General features: G+C 39.6%; 1 protein-coding gene across 9 annotated transcripts in view; it reads right to left on the reverse strand.

Annotated features, from left to right (window-relative positions):
* The window catches only part of LOC122540403 (protein polyglycylase TTLL10-like), a 330,185-nt gene that overhangs the window by 197,554 nt on the left and 114,143 nt on the right, over positions 1 to 18,488 (reverse strand). For 3 of the 9 annotated variants that reach the window (XR_006309282.1, XR_006309281.1, XR_006309293.1), the window contains exon 1: positions 948 to 1,292. The exons of 1 other annotated variant lie outside the window; for it this stretch is intronic. The gene's annotated coding sequence lies outside the window, so the exon portion shown is untranslated. Of the gene's footprint in view, positions 1 to 868; positions 1,293 to 13,766; positions 13,852 to 18,488 lie in introns of those variants that run through there. 5 more of the 9 variants (XR_006309287.1, XR_006309284.1, XR_006309292.1 and 2 more) reach the window with 4 other exon arrangements.

Consider the following 18,488-nt stretch of genomic DNA (forward strand, 5'->3'; position numbering starts at 1 on the left):
CTTATCTCTTTCCACTGAAATCAAAGGATTCAGTATTTTTTTAAACTCATACAGCTAAAGTTGTGACAATATGTCCTATATTTACAAGACACATTGCCCTGTTGAGTAAACATGTCTTGGTTGAGGTTTTTAGGATAACTATCTGAAGAAACTAAAAGAATGCTTGCATCGGGAAACAAAAATACTCTTCCCAACCATGAGGTTGAACAAAGAAATTGCACTTTAGAGCTCCACACTGTGTCTAGTCTAAGATTCTATCTTACCAAGGTAAACAGTAAGGTAGTATTCTTTTGTCTGGAGACTTTAGAACTATATCTCATACCAAACAAGTAACAACAAGCCAAGGTTTGTAAGGCCTCAAATAAAGACAAAGTGGAACAAAAATGAAATTCACTTGCAAACATATTTTAACCTGCTGCAAAAGAAAATTAAATACTTATTTTCAAAAATATCTATAGTGCTCATTTGTTTCAAAGTTGGCTGAATTTTTCAGTTTAATAAAAGCCCTTCACTAAAACATACACCATTGGTACGATAACCTTCCTTTCTTAAAAATATGAATAGATTAAAAAGAGCTGTCTGAGCCTCTTTTGGAGAATATTTTAAATATATGAAACTTCTAAAAGCACTAATTCCTGAAGCTGTTTAATTCAAAGGTCAGATAAATAAGGCTTTACTTTCAGCTCCCTGTCGTTACATTTCTTCATGCTGTCTCTACCTGCCCCAACTGGTTAAACTGGTTGAATGAGGCACATTTCAATTTACGTGTCAGCTTTTTCCATTGAACAGATTTTGACAAGAGATTGACACCACTTATGTTTTTACCTTATAGCTACAAAATAATACTTATTTTTACTGAACAGCTTACCAAACTAAGATTAGAAGACTATTTATTCTACCAGCAATACTTCTGCTTCATAACCGTCCTCCTAGTTTAACCAATATACCTGCACGCCAAGGTCAGCAAGATGGTGAAACAAACAGAATGCTTTAATTCTGTGCCTGCAAGCACTTTAACCTTACACTCCACAATTGCTTCAAAAACTGAAAACTTTCACAAGTCATGGCTTTCAGGTTGCAGCAAGGATAATTTTCTTTGTTGTCCGATGGCTCCACTTGTTGATTTAGAAGAACTTCACAGTCGAACTTTCTGCAACTTAATAGCTTAAAAAAAAGCCATGATGCCTCTATTTCAAAACTGTTCAAAAATAAATTTTAAAAAAGCTACTCTCCGTTCTCCAACTTCACGTAAAGAAACTCGGAGACAATCGCAGTGATGTTGCTCGAAGGAGGTGAAGAAGCAAAGAGGCAGGGGACGTCGAGAGAGTCCCTACTTACATGCAACTTCCACCCCTCCCCTACACAGGTGCATTCTTTGCTTCAGACCAATCTGCTTTGCCTTTGGCCGTTGACAGGTGTGTCTTTCAGCAGAATGATAGGTCAAAAAGAATCTAATTTGCGTGATGCTTGCGCAGTTTCCGTGAGAATGGATCTCAATTCTAGAAATTCCAGACACTTTCCCTACGTTACCAGAAAAACATGCAAACAGGCAGGGGAAATTTACTGAATATTTTGCACTATGAATGCTAATATTTAATATAAATTTTGTGCATGTAAAAGATTCTCAATTGAATACTAAAAAAAAATTTCATAAACAAAAAAAAGGAGATTATAAAATAAACTTTTAGCTCAAGATAGTTACAATTGTAAAAATATCCTTAACATGCACTCTTAGAATAGTTCCAGATGTCTTAGATACTATTGCATACAAGATGTGGTGAATACTAACACTAAGAATTCTTTTCTTAATTTTTAGCTTGGTTAGACGACAAGTGTTTTTTTTTAAATTGAACTATATGATGTTTAATGTTCCATATTTAAAAACTCTGAAGTGTGGAAATGATGCATAGAACTTTACTATGAAGGAAACAAATTTGTCACGGCCAATTTCTAAATTACAGAATGTTCAGATTCTTGTATTCTAAATACCATATATCAACTGCATGCTTCCACTATTTCTTTCTAAAAGCTTAGTATCTAAGATTGTAAAGTTGTTCATAAATTCTCCGCAAACACAATTTTGTGCTTTCTATAATCTTTTATGATGGCATGTCAGACAGCCCACATAAAACAGAAACTCCAGGAAATTTGATCTTTTATCCATGAGAGTTAATTTACGTTATTACATCATAGGTGCAATGCATAACACAGAATTTGTTTCACAATAAGGCTTGGTCTCTTTGCGCTCTCTAGTACAAAATGGCTGCTACACAGTATCTTCAGACTAGAATCTGCCTGACACTGTACTTAATCCACATAAACAATGCCTTATTGTTGCAGAAATATAACGTAGCTTCAAAATGAAAGCCAAGTTGATCTAATAGAATATATATCTAAATTCCATGCACATAAATTAGCATACTGGCAAAACAAAGGCATGTCCCCTTGAAATAAATTGGTTCTTATCTTGCCAGAAAATGATACAGACGGATACAAATGAAGCCAAGAGGCAAAGAACACAGCAGTTGAAAAAGCTCGATGTGTGGCACACCAAAACAATATTCAAAGTATGCCTTTATCAACCAGTTTATTACTATATAGTTAAATGTCAGTGTATTTTATAATTTAAAAGTTACATTTATTTGGGCAATTGCAGTTACAGATGAAATTCCTTAAAATTATTACTGATCATTCATTTTCACAGCTGCGTAGCTAAAACGTTTTTGATAATGTACAAAATGCATTGTTTTCAGCATTTTGTATATTTTATTCAACAACAAAAGTATAAATAGAATAACAACTCGCTACCCATATGCTAATGATGTAAAAAAAAGGTTCATGCGCAATGCATGTTTCCCATAGTTGACAACAGGTGTTTAACTAGATTTGTTTTGTTCCATCACTGAACGGTTACTAAAAAGTTTAGAGAGATCACATAAATTATTAACATTTTGTCATATTTCCCCTACCCCACTTTTCTCTTGAATATGTCCTTACTGGAATACAGTTCTAAGGTGTCAATCTCATTCTTAAACAGAATGCCATAATTGATATGTGAGCCTTCGCACAACTAAGCATTAAAATCAAACTGAATCTATCATTACCCAGCATTTACTGATGAAGAATTCCAGAAAAACGCACCAGATAGAAAACCAGAACAGAAACTCTTGCTCATTTTCTTCCAGTATATTCAGGTATAACAAGGCCGATTTTAGGTGTGGCCCCAAACCCACCACTGGGTTTTGTCTTAGATGAGGACAACTAACTCAACAAAAGAAGGACATCAAAACTGGAATGCTTTTGGTCTGTATTTGTAGTGTTGTAGTGATTGTGTTACTGCACAAAATTATAGTGATTATGTTACTGCACTAGTGACCTTAGTAAGCCTCCACTTTCCAAAGAAATTTGTAGATTGGCTATTTTGGGAAGCAATTGCACAGGCAAAATTGAAAAGTTAAAGAAAGGTCTGATGGATGATCATTGCCCTTAAACAAATGTGGATGTGGATTTCCAGCCTTTGCTTGATTTTATTTTAAATAAAGCAAGTGTTAGACTATTAATGCATGGCATAGTATGGCATGTTAGACTATTAATGCATGGCATAGTATGAGAATACATATACAATCAGCCCACATTTGAAGAGAGTCTGCCAATTGTCAAGGAAATGATGGATGATACGGATGGAAAAAGCAAAATGAGAAACTTAATCTCATGCTAGTGTACCAATGTACAAATTTAACAAGTCAAGCCATCTCTTCCCATTTTCTTCACAACCAGTAGTGAGAGACATGGGAAACGTACAATATTTCACATTGTTACACTGAAGAAATGTTTTTAAAAATGTAAATGTATTTATCCCAAGCCATGATGGAAGGCAACACACTTCATAAAGCTTCAATGATGCGTTCCAGGAACTTGATGTGTCTAGCTAAGAGAGTATATACGAGATAGCAGTGGCATCCTTATCCAATTTTAGGAGGAGAGAATTACATTTCCTTCATATTGCAGATAATGTAATTTCAAAATTAATGTGGTATGCATTTATTTAACATGTCAATTTTATTTATAGTATTAAACAGATTATAGCATATTTTAAATAAACAGCCAGTTAGTAACACACTAAAATACAATGTCGGCTGAAGTAACAGAGCTGGCATATAGCCTGTCACATTAAAGGTCTTTGTTCCTTAGCAATTGCTCTGTTACATATTTGCCGTTGAGACAGAAAAATTTACACTGTTCAAAGGGTAACAATCTAAAACTTAAAACATAGAGATGCAATCAAGTTGTCAAGATTGGCTACCTTTGCTCACTTCATGGCACAAATTAGGACACAAAAAGTAGAATAATTTGAAGGTTAACAGTTACTTTTATATGAGGGGAGAGATTGGCACAAGATAATTTACAAACATTTAAGCTGAGAAAATATAAACTGTATTTACAGCATGAATCCAATAAGAAATGTAAATGACCACCATGCTGTAAACTTTTAGATTATCTGTTCACTATCTTCAGACGGTTAGACCTCAGCACCACACTGAAGATCCAAAAAAGTGAAGGTTCAGAGTCTATAATGGACAACATCTAAAGTATAATATTTACATGACAGTGGTGAAGGCTGAAACAAATGGAAGCAATGATCACATGCCAGTTTGCCTTTTCACATTTCCAATAATAAGCAAAAATGAATACACAATATAGTCTTGAAACAAAATCTTTGGGTCAGAGTTTTAGGAATAAAGGAGTACTGTTTATTTACCCCTTCTTTTTAGTTGTTTTAATTAATCTGTCAGACATGTCACAGGTAAGATTTAAACCCAGGCATTCTGGCCAAGTGGTAGGAATACTACCATCATACCACAAGAGCCCTAACATTTAACAAATGCCTAATAAAGATGGGATTTGAACTGACATGTGCAGAGCAATTGGCTAGCAGTCCATTATTTTAACCTCTCAGCTAACCAGTTATGCTTCAGCCTCTCCTTTTAGGCTGTGTTTGCTGACCACAACTGCAAGTACACACTCAGCATCCATAAACTTGCACAGCCTTCAAGACACAGTCAGTAACAATGCAGGTAAATGCTTGTTTCAAATAATAGGAGCCATTAAAAGTATTTGTTTATTTTCAATGTAGATGGACTTCTCTTTAAGCTGTTTCTTTTCATTTTTGTCTTATTTTTAAATGATCAAAATGGTGCCATATTGTGGTGACGAATGAAAGCTTTTCACCATTTTTTATTGTACTTCTCATTGTAAAATACAGGTTACAATAAAGAATCAACCATTCAGAATATTGTACAGCCAAAAGCAGCACACCAGTAGTCAAAAGACTCTGGTCAGATCACACTTTAAACTCTTCATTCAATCCTACTTGCCAAGACTGAAGGAAGGCATTCAGATACTGGGGAGACCACATACCTCAGACTAAATTGGGAGGTTTTAATGTATGGCAGGAAGTTTATTAAACGTTAACAATTGTATGTGTTTTCTGTTTGTTTTCATGATATCATTTGCAGTTGAGTAACAGGAAATAATGCACCCAATAAATAAATGACAGGATTTAGATAAAACTGCATTAAAGATAATAGGAAACTGCTGGGTGATTGGGATACTGGATCATTGGAATCACAAGTTGTTAAAGGAATTCTCCATTGCTGTCTAAATTAGCATAATGACTGGGTTAGAAACAAAAGAAAAAGCAAAACTATTTTGGATGATTATCTGTAGGCTACAATAAATGCTGTATTTGATTCACCCATATTGTTCCTTAGTACAGGCATCAACCAGTTCATTTCACTCGGTCAGAAAGTTGTGATTGGATCAAGTCTAATTCCAGGACTTGACCACAACAAGTTTGGCTGAAACTCCAGTGAAAAATAAAGCACTGCGCTGTCAGAGTGAGACAACAAAATTACACCTGCAGCTGTAAAAATCCCATGACACTATATTTATAAAAACCAAGTGGTGATTCATGTTAAAAATTCAACCAAGGAAGGCACCAGGATGCTACTTAAATCAGAACAGGTGCATCATTTATAAAACATTGCTCAGTGAGTAGACAATTTGTCAACAACTTTAATTACATGTTAGTTTTAATAGAGTATAAAGAAAGAAAATTTCACTAAAGCAAATCTATTGATGCTATGAATTCATCACCTTAAATTGCCTCTACTATGACCATCCGTAGCTGATCTATAAAATTTAAAAATACTTGCATTTCTATAATATAGTTCACAACCACCAGCCATTCCAGAGATCTGTACTACCAATGAAGTACTTTGTTGAAGTGTCATCAACTAATATGGGAAATGCAACAGTCAATTCGCACACAGCAACCTCTCAATGAACAGCAATGTGATAATGACCAGGTAATTTCTTTTGTGATGTTGACTGAGGGATTAAGATCAACCAACCACCAACTTGGACCTGCACATAAATTGACGCTATTAGCACAGATCTTAACTATCTTCACATTTTCAGTATCAGGCTCATATATTAGACAAGAGATTATAAGTAGCAGAAAATGGTCAGTGATAGATTGCCACATTAAAAATATTTAGACAGAAATACATCATGTGATTGTACAGATATGGCAAGTTACCATTTTAGAGATGCTTCTATTAATTAGTCTCATCATGAACATCTAAAAAAACAGAAAAATAAAACCAAGAACTGGAAATACTGGAAATCTGAAATAAAAAAACAGAAATTGCTGGAGAAACTTTGCAGGTCTGGCAGCATCTGTGCAGAGTCTGTGCAGTGACTGACTGGACTTGAAATGCTAATTCTTTCTGTCTCCACAGATGCTGCCAGACCTGATGAGTTTCTCCAGCAATTTTTAAAGATTTTTCAATCTAAAAAATATATGTTGAAGGTACCTGCTTGTTGCAGGTGAGAATGGGCTGCATCCAGGATGTATGCCACGTCTGGATTGTATATCATTGGCTGAGGCTATAGAGGCCAAGTTATGAGTGGCAGTTCCTTCTGAAGACTAACATAATTGAAGTAGATGTTCATCTTACATCTTTTATGGAAAAACTTTACCAAAAGAGAAAGGAATATACAAATAACAAATAATGTATGTAGAAAAGAAGGAAGGAAAGTACCATAAAACTATTTGATCATATTTATATATAGTTCACTGTTCTGATTGGGTACTTTCATGCTCAATGCATAAAGGCCACATTCTCAAGATAAACAATCACTACAGCAGCCTCAGGTGAAATCAGCATGGTTTTAGGTTAAAAAAAAAGTCATTCTTTCATCATTGTGACAATAAACTCAATTAGCAATAATCTACCTGCACAGGCTTACCCTCAATTCTGCAGTATTAGTTTAGCCTCAACCTTGTGCCTACTTAGTCACTCCTTCACCTCTTCAGCGTTTCCCATCCTGCTGAAAATGAAGATATTTTTAAAACAAAAGCTGGAGTCCCACCCTGACATCTTCAGCTAAAATACATCTTGTGCACTTCCCATTCAACTCCTGAAACAGCTGCTCAGTAGATGCAAAAACATTTATCTTGATGCAATAAAAGCTCATAAACCTTGGAAAAGTGAACATACTTCTATTAACCCCTTCAATGAAAATAGAAAATCTTGATAACTTTTTAAACCACTGTATAGAAATCGACTAACAATAGTGCAATGTGATTAAAAATATCCTTTGTGCTCCTGTAGGACAGGCTGGTTAAAAAGTCTAATGAAGTGATTATAGTTAATACTTTTTTTCTCAAAATAGTAAACATATTGGGCTGAACTTTAACAAAATTCAGCTAAATGTCATGGTGGGCTTTTCTCCACGAGTTCCAATGAGTTACCTCATACAACTCTCTGTGCTCATCTCATTAGGTATATAGAGGGTGTCCATGGAAACAATCTTGTGCTACTGTGATGACCATGAATCAGAACTCTGACATTTTTAACTGGGTAGCACGGTGGCTCAGTGTTTAGCATTGCTGCCTCACAGCACCAGGAACCTGGGGTTCAATCCCATCCTTGGGTGACTGTGTGGAGTTTGCACATTCTCTGTCTGCATGGGTTTTCTCTGGGTACTCCGGTTTCCTCCCACGGTCAAAGACGTGCAGTTTAGGTAGATGGCCATGATGATTGCCCCATATAGTCCAGGGTTGTGCAGGCTAGATGAATTTGCAATGGTAAATGCGGGGTTTTAGAAATACAGTGGGAGACTGGGTCTTGGTGGAGACTTGATGGGTGAATGGCCTCTTTCTGCACTGAAGGGATTCTATTCTACGAATTCCAAAATGTGTTGTTTAAAAGAGGGCTGATACAGCTAAAAATGGCTGCAGATGTAAATGAAGTGGTTATCTCAAGAGAAAGACCTCAATGGACTGCCAGATCTGTGTACACAAAGGAACTACAAGCAACAGCCCTTCAGAGGGAAAGGAAAGGACAAGTTAAAACTGACCGACTGTGATCTCTTGGGATGACAAACATAATGAGGGTATGATGATGTTCCCATCCATATCACACCCGGTCAACAATCTGCAGTTGACATTTTATGTTTTGCCTTTTCAAGAATATACAAGGACAGGGCTAAAAAGCCAGGTTCAATTCTACTGGAATGTGCTAGTGGGACTGAACATTTGTATGCGTACCAATCTTGAGGTGTTCAGTGGGCACAAGGTCATTTGATCTGGGAGGAAGCTATCTACAATGAAAGGGATCCTTTATAAATGGATGCTGCTCCAACTAAATGAGGTATTGGGTGGTGGTGAATAAAGAAGGTAAGCCCGTTCATCTCTGCTTACCCAGGAGGATAACAATTTGGGGTATCCTGTCTGGAACCACAATAAATTGGGGAACCTTGCCCAGGCACTACCTTGCATTCACCAACAGCAGGAATGCTTACTATTGCTGGGACATTCTAAATTTCTGCTGTTGGCACCATATTTAAAGTCCAGCTTTAAAGTGCACCAGGTTAAATGTTGTTAAGCACGAGTAAGGTATACAGGTACACAGGTGCTCAGCTGACACTTCATTCGAAACAGATCTCACATTCATAAATTGCCATTTTACATAGCACCTTTCTGATCGACTATCATTATAAGTGCAGTTACAAGAATCAGACTACACAGGTTATCCATCCTGAGCGCCATACTATGTTAAGCACCCTGTCTGAAGGAGTATTCCACTTTCCTTAATGCCCAGTGTAGGATAATATCTTGACATTGCTTAATGTGGGAGCAGCATACGTGGGAATGCCTTCAAATATGTGAAAGCATAAATTTCTATTGAACAACAGGAAAATCAAAGAGAACACAAACAAAGTAATGTGCAATTGCTTATGAGAATATATAGGGGCTGCATCAAAACATTTACAGACAATGAATGATCACTTCACCTCACTCAGATTTACTTGAAGCAGGTAAAGCACATAGTGGTTAGCAAGCACATTTTCTTTATGCACTCAAATCAATAAGATCAAACAACCCATTAAAACCACATTATCCTCCCAACAGCTAGTTCAAAAGTGAACTTAAGAGTTGGGACCAAGTTGTCCTATCTGCCTATCTTTTCTTGAAAGCATGTGGTGCAGTGCAAATAACAGATGAGAAATAAGAAAAAGGGACAAAAATGATCAAATGATAAACAAACACACAGCAGAATTTTGCCATCTGAGATGACAAGAATGATGAAGAGCAAAGTGACTTTATCATGAGAGAAATTCCAAAAATCAGTTTCTCAACATCAAGAAAATTTCATTCATTTAAGTCCTCAAGCCTTAGATGGCAAATTAAAAATTTCAACATCAGGTGGTGAGAAACTTACTTCCATACATTTAATCTGATTAATACTCTAAATAACCTTGCACTTCAAATTTTCCTCTTTGCAATCCACAAACTCGAAGGCATAAAAACTTGAGTCAATCAGGGCGGGTACCAGGTAATTTGTCTTGGTAGCATTCATTGCAACTTGAGTCATAGAGTCATTCAGATGTACAGCATGGAAATAGACCTTTTGGTCCAACCTGTCCATGCTGACCAGATATCCCAATCCAATCTCGTCCTACCTGCCAGCACCCGGCCCATATCCCTCCAAACCCTTCCTATTTATATACCCATCCAAATGCCTCTAAAATGCTGCAATTGTACCAGCCTCCACCAAATCCTCTGGCAGCTCATTCCATACACGTACCACCTTCTGCATGAAAACGATGCCCCTTAGGTCTCTTTTATATCTTTCCCCTCTCAACCTAAACCTATGCCCTCTAGTTCTGGACTCCCTGACTCCAGAGAAAAGACTGTCTATTTATCCTATCCATGCCCCTCATAAGTTTGTAAACCTCTATAAGGTCACCCCTCAGTCTCCGACGCTCCAGGGAAAACAGCCCCAACCTGTTCAGCCTCTCCCTCTCGCTCAAATCCTCCAACCCTGGCAACATCCTTGTAAATCTTTTCTGAACCCTTTCAAATTTCCCAACATCTTTCCGATAGGAAGGAGACCAGAATTGCACGCAATATTCCAACATTGGCCTAACCAATGTCCTGTACAGCCGCAACATGACCTCCCAACTCCTGTACTCAATACTCTGACCAATAAAGGAAAGCGTACCAAACGCCTTCTTCACTATCCTATCTACCTGCGAGTCCACTTTAAAGGAGCTATGAACCTGCACTCCAAGGTCTCTTTGTTCAGCAACACTCCCTAGGACCTTACCATTAAGTGTATAAGTCCTGCTAAGATTTGCTTTCCCAAAATGCAGCACCTCGCATTTTTCTGAATTAAACTCCATCTGCCACTTCTCAGCCCATTGGCCCATCTGGTCCAGATTCTGTTGTAATCTGAGATCCCTGCAAATCCTACATGTTTCAATGAGATAATCTCTCCTTCTTTGGCATCGAGTGAGTAGAGTGCCAATCTGTTTAGCCTTTGCTCATAAAACAACTCCTCCATACCAGGAATCATTCTAATGAGCCTTCTCTGAACTGCTTCCAATGTAATAACTTTTATTAAATAAAGGGACCAAGACTGCTCACAGTACTCCAGATGTGACTCACCAGCACCTCAAACCTTTGCAGTGAGACTTCCCTTCCATTATACTTGAAATGAATGCCAACTTTCCATTAGTTTTCCTGATCACCTGATGTACTGTGTGCTAGCTTTCTGTGATTCCCTCCTTATGTACTGAGGACTAGTGCTAAAATTAGGACAGCTGTCTCACAGACTAGTCAAGCAACAGCTTTACATAGTCATACTTACGGAATCATACCTTATAGACAATGTCCCCGACAACACCATCACCATCCCTTGATATGTCCTGTCCCACTGGCAGCAGAGGTGATGGCACAGTAGTATACAGTTGGGAGGAAGTAGATCTGGAAGTCTTCAACATTGAAGACTAATGGCATCAGGTCAAACATGGGCAAGGATACTTCCTGCTGAGTACCACATGCTGTGCAACCTTAGCTGATGAATCAGCACCCTACCACCAGAGATATATTTCCCTCCCTACCACTTTCCACTTTCCGCAAAGACCGCTCCCTCCGTGACTACCTGGTCAGGTCCACGCCCCCCCAACAACTCACCCTCCCGGTCACACCTCCTCCCTCACCTCCATCCAATGCCCCAAAGGAGCCTTCTACATCCATCAAAGCTTCACCTGCACATCCACCAATATCATTTATTGTATCTGTTGCTCCCGATGCGGTCTCTACATTGGGGAGACTGGACACCTCCTAGCAGAGTGCTTCCGAGAAAATCTCCAGGACACACGCACCAATCAACCCCACCACCCTGTGGCTCAACATTTCAAATCCCCCTCCCACTCTGCCGAGGATATGCAGGTCCTGGGTCTCCTCCACTGCCGCTCTCTCACCACCCAACGCCTGGAGGAAGAACGCCTCATCTTCCACCTCGGAACACCTCAACCCCAGGGCATTAATGTAGAATTCACCAGTTTCCTCATTTCCCCTCCCCCCACCTTACCTCAGTTCCAACCTTCCAGCTCAGTACTGTCCCCATGACCTGTCCTACCTGTCAATTTCTATTCCCACCTATCCGCTCCACCCTCCCCTCTGACGTATCACCTCCATCTCCACCTCCATTCACCTATTGTACTCTTTGCTACTTTCTTCCCATCCCCACCCCCACCTTTTTCTCCACCCTGGATGCTCCCTGCCTCTATTTCTGATGAAGGCCTTTTGCGCGACACGTCGATTTTCCTGCTCCTCAGATGCTGCCTGACCTGCTGTGCTTTTCCAGCACCACTGTAATCTAAACTCTGGTTTCCAGCACCTGCAGTCCTCACTTTCGCCTTGGGCTCATCCATGTTGTGCAACACTTGGAGGAAGTACTGAGGGTAGCAACACCAAAGAATGTACACTGGATGGGGGACTTCAACATCCACCACCAAGTGTGGCTTAGCAGCAACACTTCAGATCGAGTTGTTGGACCGTTAAGGACATAGTTGTTATGGTGGGTCTGTGGCAGGTGGTGAGGGGACAACAAGAGGGAAAACCGTACTTGATCTCATCCTCACCAATCTACCCACTGCAGATGCATTTGTCTATGCCAGGATTGGTGACAGTGATCACCATACAGTCCTTGTGGACAAAAAGGCCCACTTTCACATTGAAAATATGTTCCATATTGTGTGGTGTTATCACCATGCTAAATGGGACAAACCCCATTCTTGAAGAAGGGCTCATGCCCGAAATGTCGATTCTCCTGCTCCTTGGATGCTGCCTGACCTGCTGCGCTTTTCAAGCAACACATTTTAAGCTCTGATCTCCAGCATCTGCAGTCCTCACTTTCTCCTCCAAACAGATCTAGCAATACTGTACATTCTTGAGGCGCTGTCGTCTATCAACAGCAACAGAATTGTACTCCAATACTATCTGCAACATGACGGCCTGGCATATGCCCCCCTCAACCATTACCATCAAGCAGGGGACCAGCCCTGGTTCAGCGGAGAGTGCAGATGTGCATGCGAGGAACAATGCCAGGCATAACTAAAAATAAGTTGTCAACCTGGTGAAGCTATCAAACTGAAGTCCTGCGTGCCAAATAACATAAGGAAAAGCTGATGGACAGAGTTAAGTGATCCAACAACCAACAGATCAGGTCTAAATTCTGAAGTCCTGCCACATTCAGTTATCAACAGTGGTGGGCAATTAAACAAACTAATTTGAGGATGAAGCTCCATAAATATCCCCATCCTCATTGACAGGACAGCACAGCACATCAGTACAAAAGGTAAGACTAAAGAATTCGCAATAATCTTTAGCGGAAATGCCAAGGTGAATGGTCCATCTCGGCCACTTACAGTGGTCTCCAACATCACAATGGGCCCTGACAACATTGCGGCAATAGTACTGAAGACGTGTGCTCCAAAACTTGCTACTCCCCCAGCCAAGCTCTTCCAGTAGAGCCACAGCACTGGCACCTACACAATAATATGCAGTTTCCCAGGTATGTCATGTTCACAACAATTAACACCCTATAAGTCTACTTTCGATCCTCAGTAAAATCTTGGAAGATGTCTTCAACAATGTTATTAAGCAGCACCTGCTTAGCAGCAACCTGCTCACAGATGCCCAGTTTAGGGTCTTCCAGGGCACTCAGCTCCTGACCTCATTACAGCCTTGTTTCAAATAGGGACAGAAAATCTGAATTGCATCAGTAAGTGAGAGTGACAGTCCTTGATATCAATGCCAAATTTGACAGACTGAGGCATTCAGGAGCCCTAGCAAAACTGGAATCAATGAAAATCAGGGGCAAATTCTCTATTGGTTGGAGTTGTACCTGGTACAAAGGAACAGTGATTTTTGGAGTCAGTCATCTTAGCAGCAGGCCATCTCTGCAGGAGCTCCTTAGGTTAGTGTCCCAGCCTAACCATCTTCAGCTGCTTTAGCCACTTTCCCTCCATCATGAAGTCAGAAGTGGTGATGTTCAATGATGATCGTACAATGTTCAGCACCATTTGTGATTCCTCAAGTACTGATGCAGTGTATGCTCAAATGCAACAAGACCTGGTCAATATCCAGGCTTGACCTGAAAAACAGCAAGTAACATTTGCATCACATAAATGCTCAGCATGCCATGTCCAATAAGAGGAAATCTTGACTGCCCCTTGACATTCAATGTTGTTGTTGCCATCACTGAATCCCACATAGTCAAATAATATTAAGAACCCTTCACCTTCATTCTTTTAACACCAATCTTATTGCATTATTAACTTACACAGATAATGGAGAGGGCATCGACTGTTGAGTAATTTTAAATAGAACTTGAAAACTTTAGCTCCAGCACTGTTTTGGTGAAAAGGGTGCTGAAAGATTTGCAAAACTTATATATGAACATCACTTAAAGTCACAGAGTCATAGAGATGTACAGCACAGAGACAGACCCTTCAGTCCAACTCATCCATGTCCACTAGATATCCGAAACTAATCTAGTCCCATTTGCCAGCATTTGGCCCATATCCCTCTAAACCCTTCCTATTCATATACCAATCCATATGCCCTTTAAATGTTGTAAGGGTACTAGCCTTTACCATTACCTCTGGCAGTTCATTCCATACAGGCACCACCCTCCGCATGAAAATGTTGCCTCTTAGGTCCCTTTTAAATTTTTCCCCTCTCACCCTAAACCTATGTCCTCTAGTTCTGGAATCCTCCACCCCAGGGAAAAGACCTTGTCTATTTACCCCATCCATGCCCCTCATGATTTTATAAACCTCTATAAAGTCACCCCTCAGCATTCAACACTCCAAGGAAAACAACCCCAGCCTATTCAGCCTCTCCCTGTAGCTCAAACCCTTCAACCTTGGCAACATTCTTGTAAATTTTTACTGAACCCTTTCAAGTTTCACAACATCCTTCCTTTTGGACTTTTAACTAATGGCATATCAGGTTTGGTCTATCTTTGTGAAGGGATTCAAAACTTTACGCGGTCAATCTTTCTGGAACCTTGATTTTAAACTAGTATGTGCATCCTATGGTGTTTATGGAAGTTTATTTGTATTGTGAGGGCTCATTGCAGGCAAGGGAAAAATTTGAGACACACTAGCTTCCTTTTCGGTATATATAATTGATTTTAGGTGAGAGAAACATGGAGATAGGAAAGCTTTTGGGCAGTTTGGGGGGAACCTGACTGAAGTCAGATGTCTGTATAGTCTTTCCTTTGGAAAAAAAAAGATTATCCAGAGCAGTTAGGGAATAATTTACCTGCAGGAAAGAGTTAGGTTTGTGTATCTTTCAGGCCAGGAATGTTTGGTTAGAAACATACATTTGTTACTCAAAATTGAGAAAATCTGTGAATATCGAGGGAAAGGTCTCAGGCTCACAAAACAGGAACTGAGGAAAAGAAGTAGTTAAGTCAATCTCACAGATTGAACAGGGAAGGAAACCTTTTTCTAGTCTTTGATTACCTGTAAAGTGATGGTGTTGGGGAGCAGATGGGATTTCAAACCACACGTTATGCCGTGTGTTTTGAAATTTTTCAAACTGTTATGTTTAGAGAGCTTCATTTGGTTTATTTTATTCTTATTTCTTTTGTGCAATAGACTTCTGTTTTACTTCTAAAATCAAATCTGCTGCAACATAGAATGATAGACCTGTCATTTAGCATATTTATTGGTCTGCTGATTCTAAGTAAGCTGATATGATACTGAAGGTTGGTTCATGTTGGATAAGCAACAGTTGAAGGGAATGGTGTGATTGAGGATTTGAGAATAGGAACAAAACAGTTACCAGCTGCTTGAATTTGATTTGTGACGTTGGCTATCAGCATTTCAGGGGTTTACATAGAATCAGATAAAATATACAGCACAGAAACAGGCCATATTTTCCACCCAATTCTGATGGTGTCTAAACTGCACAAGCCTGTTTCACCTTTCCCCATTTAAATGAAGCACCCATACCTTCTATTCCATTTTATTGTGGCAGGAGTGGAGATCTGATTGCAAGAAAGATGGACATGCACTGTGTGACCCCAGTTCCAGACCAGCATGTTGGCTAATTATTGTTCTAAGAGCAGCACAGATATCGTGACACCGGGATATGTTATGCCTAAAGTCTGGGACCCAGTTGGATATCGTATTAGACAATCAAGGGGAGGCTGGGGCTGAAGAATGTTGAAAAAGAAAGAGAAACTATAGATTGAACTGATTTTGACTGGGGCTTTGTGTGCTCAGAAGCTTTTGGACTAGGAAGTTATGTTTTAGTTTTACTCTCCAAGGTTTTATATTCAGTTAAAGAATTGTTGAATGTTCTGAGAAAAGCATACCTAATTATAAGAAATAAGCAAATAGTCCTTAGATCCCTCGGGAAACCTTTTGTATTGAGCAGTGATCTCCAAATTCAAGCAAGATACAATCCCACGTGCCTGTAAAACAACAGATTGTTTAAAGATTCTATGAATACCTGATACTCATCCTTGAACAATTATCAAACTAGTGAATTACAACCCTTATATTTTCTTTTTAATTCATCCCTTAACTGTGTCTGGCTGTGTGAGAGAGTGGAGTTACGCTCAAAGAAGATTTGGTTTAAACTAGAGAAACTTCAGTCCAACTCGTCCATGCCAACCAGATATTTTAAATTAATCTAGTCCCAATTTTACCGTTGTTTGGCTTTGCTCTGATAAAGTTACAGCATTAATAATAAATTGTTCATTTTTGTTTAAATAATAAATTTGGTGTTTGATATCTGTTATTTGTCTGGTTAGGAACAATTGGACAATTTTGAGGGTCATTGAATGTTTTAATTTCACTGTGTTGTGAATTCAGTGTTAATGAATCTGATTTGGTCTAGCCTGCTATCTGTGTTGCAGCAAACATTACTGCAAAGCAATGTCCTTGTATAATATTTTTGTTTTCTTTTTTGTTGTCTGGTCCAAAGTAATGATGGACCAGTATCCACATTAGGGCGGCATGGTGGCACAGAGACCCAGGTTCAATTCCCGCCTCAGGCAATTGTCTGTGTGGAGTTTGCACATTCTCCCCGTGTCTGCGTGGGTTTCCTCCGGATGCTCCAGTTTCCTCCCACAGTCCAAAAATGTGCAGGTTAGGTGAATTGGCCATGCTAAATTCTCCGTAGTTTTAGGTGAAGGGGTAAATGTAGAGGAATGGGTCTGGGTGGGTTGCTGTTCGGAGGGTCGGTTTGGACTTGTTGGGCCGAAGGGCCTGTTTCCACATTGTAAGTAATCTAATCAAATCTAATAAAGTTGCCCTTGTCACAGAGAACATGATCATTAGTTCATGACCAGAACTTTCTCTGCTATCCTCACAACTAAGTGCAAAGGGAAAACCAGTAAAACAAAATAAAGCTTGCAAATAGAGTCATAGATTCATAGAAATGCAAGGACGGAAACAGACCCTTTAGTCCAACACATCCATACTGATCAGATATCCTAAACTAATCTAGTCCCATTTGCCAGCACTTGGCCCATATCACTCTAAACCCTTCCTATTCATGTATGTATCCAGAGGTCATTGAAATGTTGTAATTGTACCAGCCTCCACCACTTCCACTAGCAGCTCATTCCATACACGCACCACCCTGTGCATGAAAAAGTTGCCCCTTAGATCCCGTTTAAATCTTTCTCCTCTCACCCTAAATGTACGCCTTCTAGTTCTGGACTCCCCCACCCCAGGGAAAAGACCTTGTCTATTTACCCTATCCATGCCCCTCATGATTTTATAAACCACTACAAGTTCATCCCTCAATCTCCATACATCCAAGGAAAACAGCCCCAGCCTATTCAGCCTCTCCTTATAGCTCAAATCCTCTAACCCTGGCAACATTCTTTTAAATCATTTATGAGCCCTTTCAAATTTCACAACATTGTTCCAATTGGAGGGAGAACAGAATTGCACACAATTTTCAAAAAGTGGCCTAACCAATGCCCTGTACAGCCGCAATGTGACCTCCCAATTCCTATACTCAATGTTCTGCCCTGTCATGGAAAGTATACCAAACGCCTTCTTCAATATCCTATCTACCCGGGACTGCACATTTGAGGAACTATGCAAGGACTCTTTGCTCAGCAACACTCCCCAGGACCTTACCATTAAATGTCTAAGTCCTGCACTGATTTGCCTTTCCAAAATGCAGCAGCTCACATTTATCTAACAATGGTACTCGTCCAAACTGAAGTTCTACTTTTAAGGTGTACAAGACAGGCTTGAACTAGTTTAACCATTTCCAAGTTTTACTGAGTATTCCTTCTGGAGACTCATTACTGTATCAGTATAAAATCAACTAAGAGCTATGACATTCTACAAACTGGCTCATCTGATATTAAGACATATTGAGCCTTTTGCTTGGAAGTTGCATACGTTTATCTTGAATGCAGATTTCTCCAGCTTTCTCATTGCCCCTCCCCCCACCTTTTCTCAGTCCCAATCCTCAGACTCAGCACTGCCTTCTTGACCTGCAATCTTCTGCCAGACCTCTCCGCCCCCACCCCCTCTCCGGCCTATCACCCTCACCTTAACCTCCTTCCACCTATCGTATTCCCAAC

Source organism: Chiloscyllium plagiosum, chromosome 34 (genome assembly GCF_004010195.1).
Source record: "Chiloscyllium plagiosum isolate BGI_BamShark_2017 chromosome 34, ASM401019v2, whole genome shotgun sequence".
In the NCBI taxonomy this organism is placed as follows: domain Eukaryota; kingdom Metazoa; phylum Chordata; class Chondrichthyes; order Orectolobiformes; family Hemiscylliidae; genus Chiloscyllium; species Chiloscyllium plagiosum.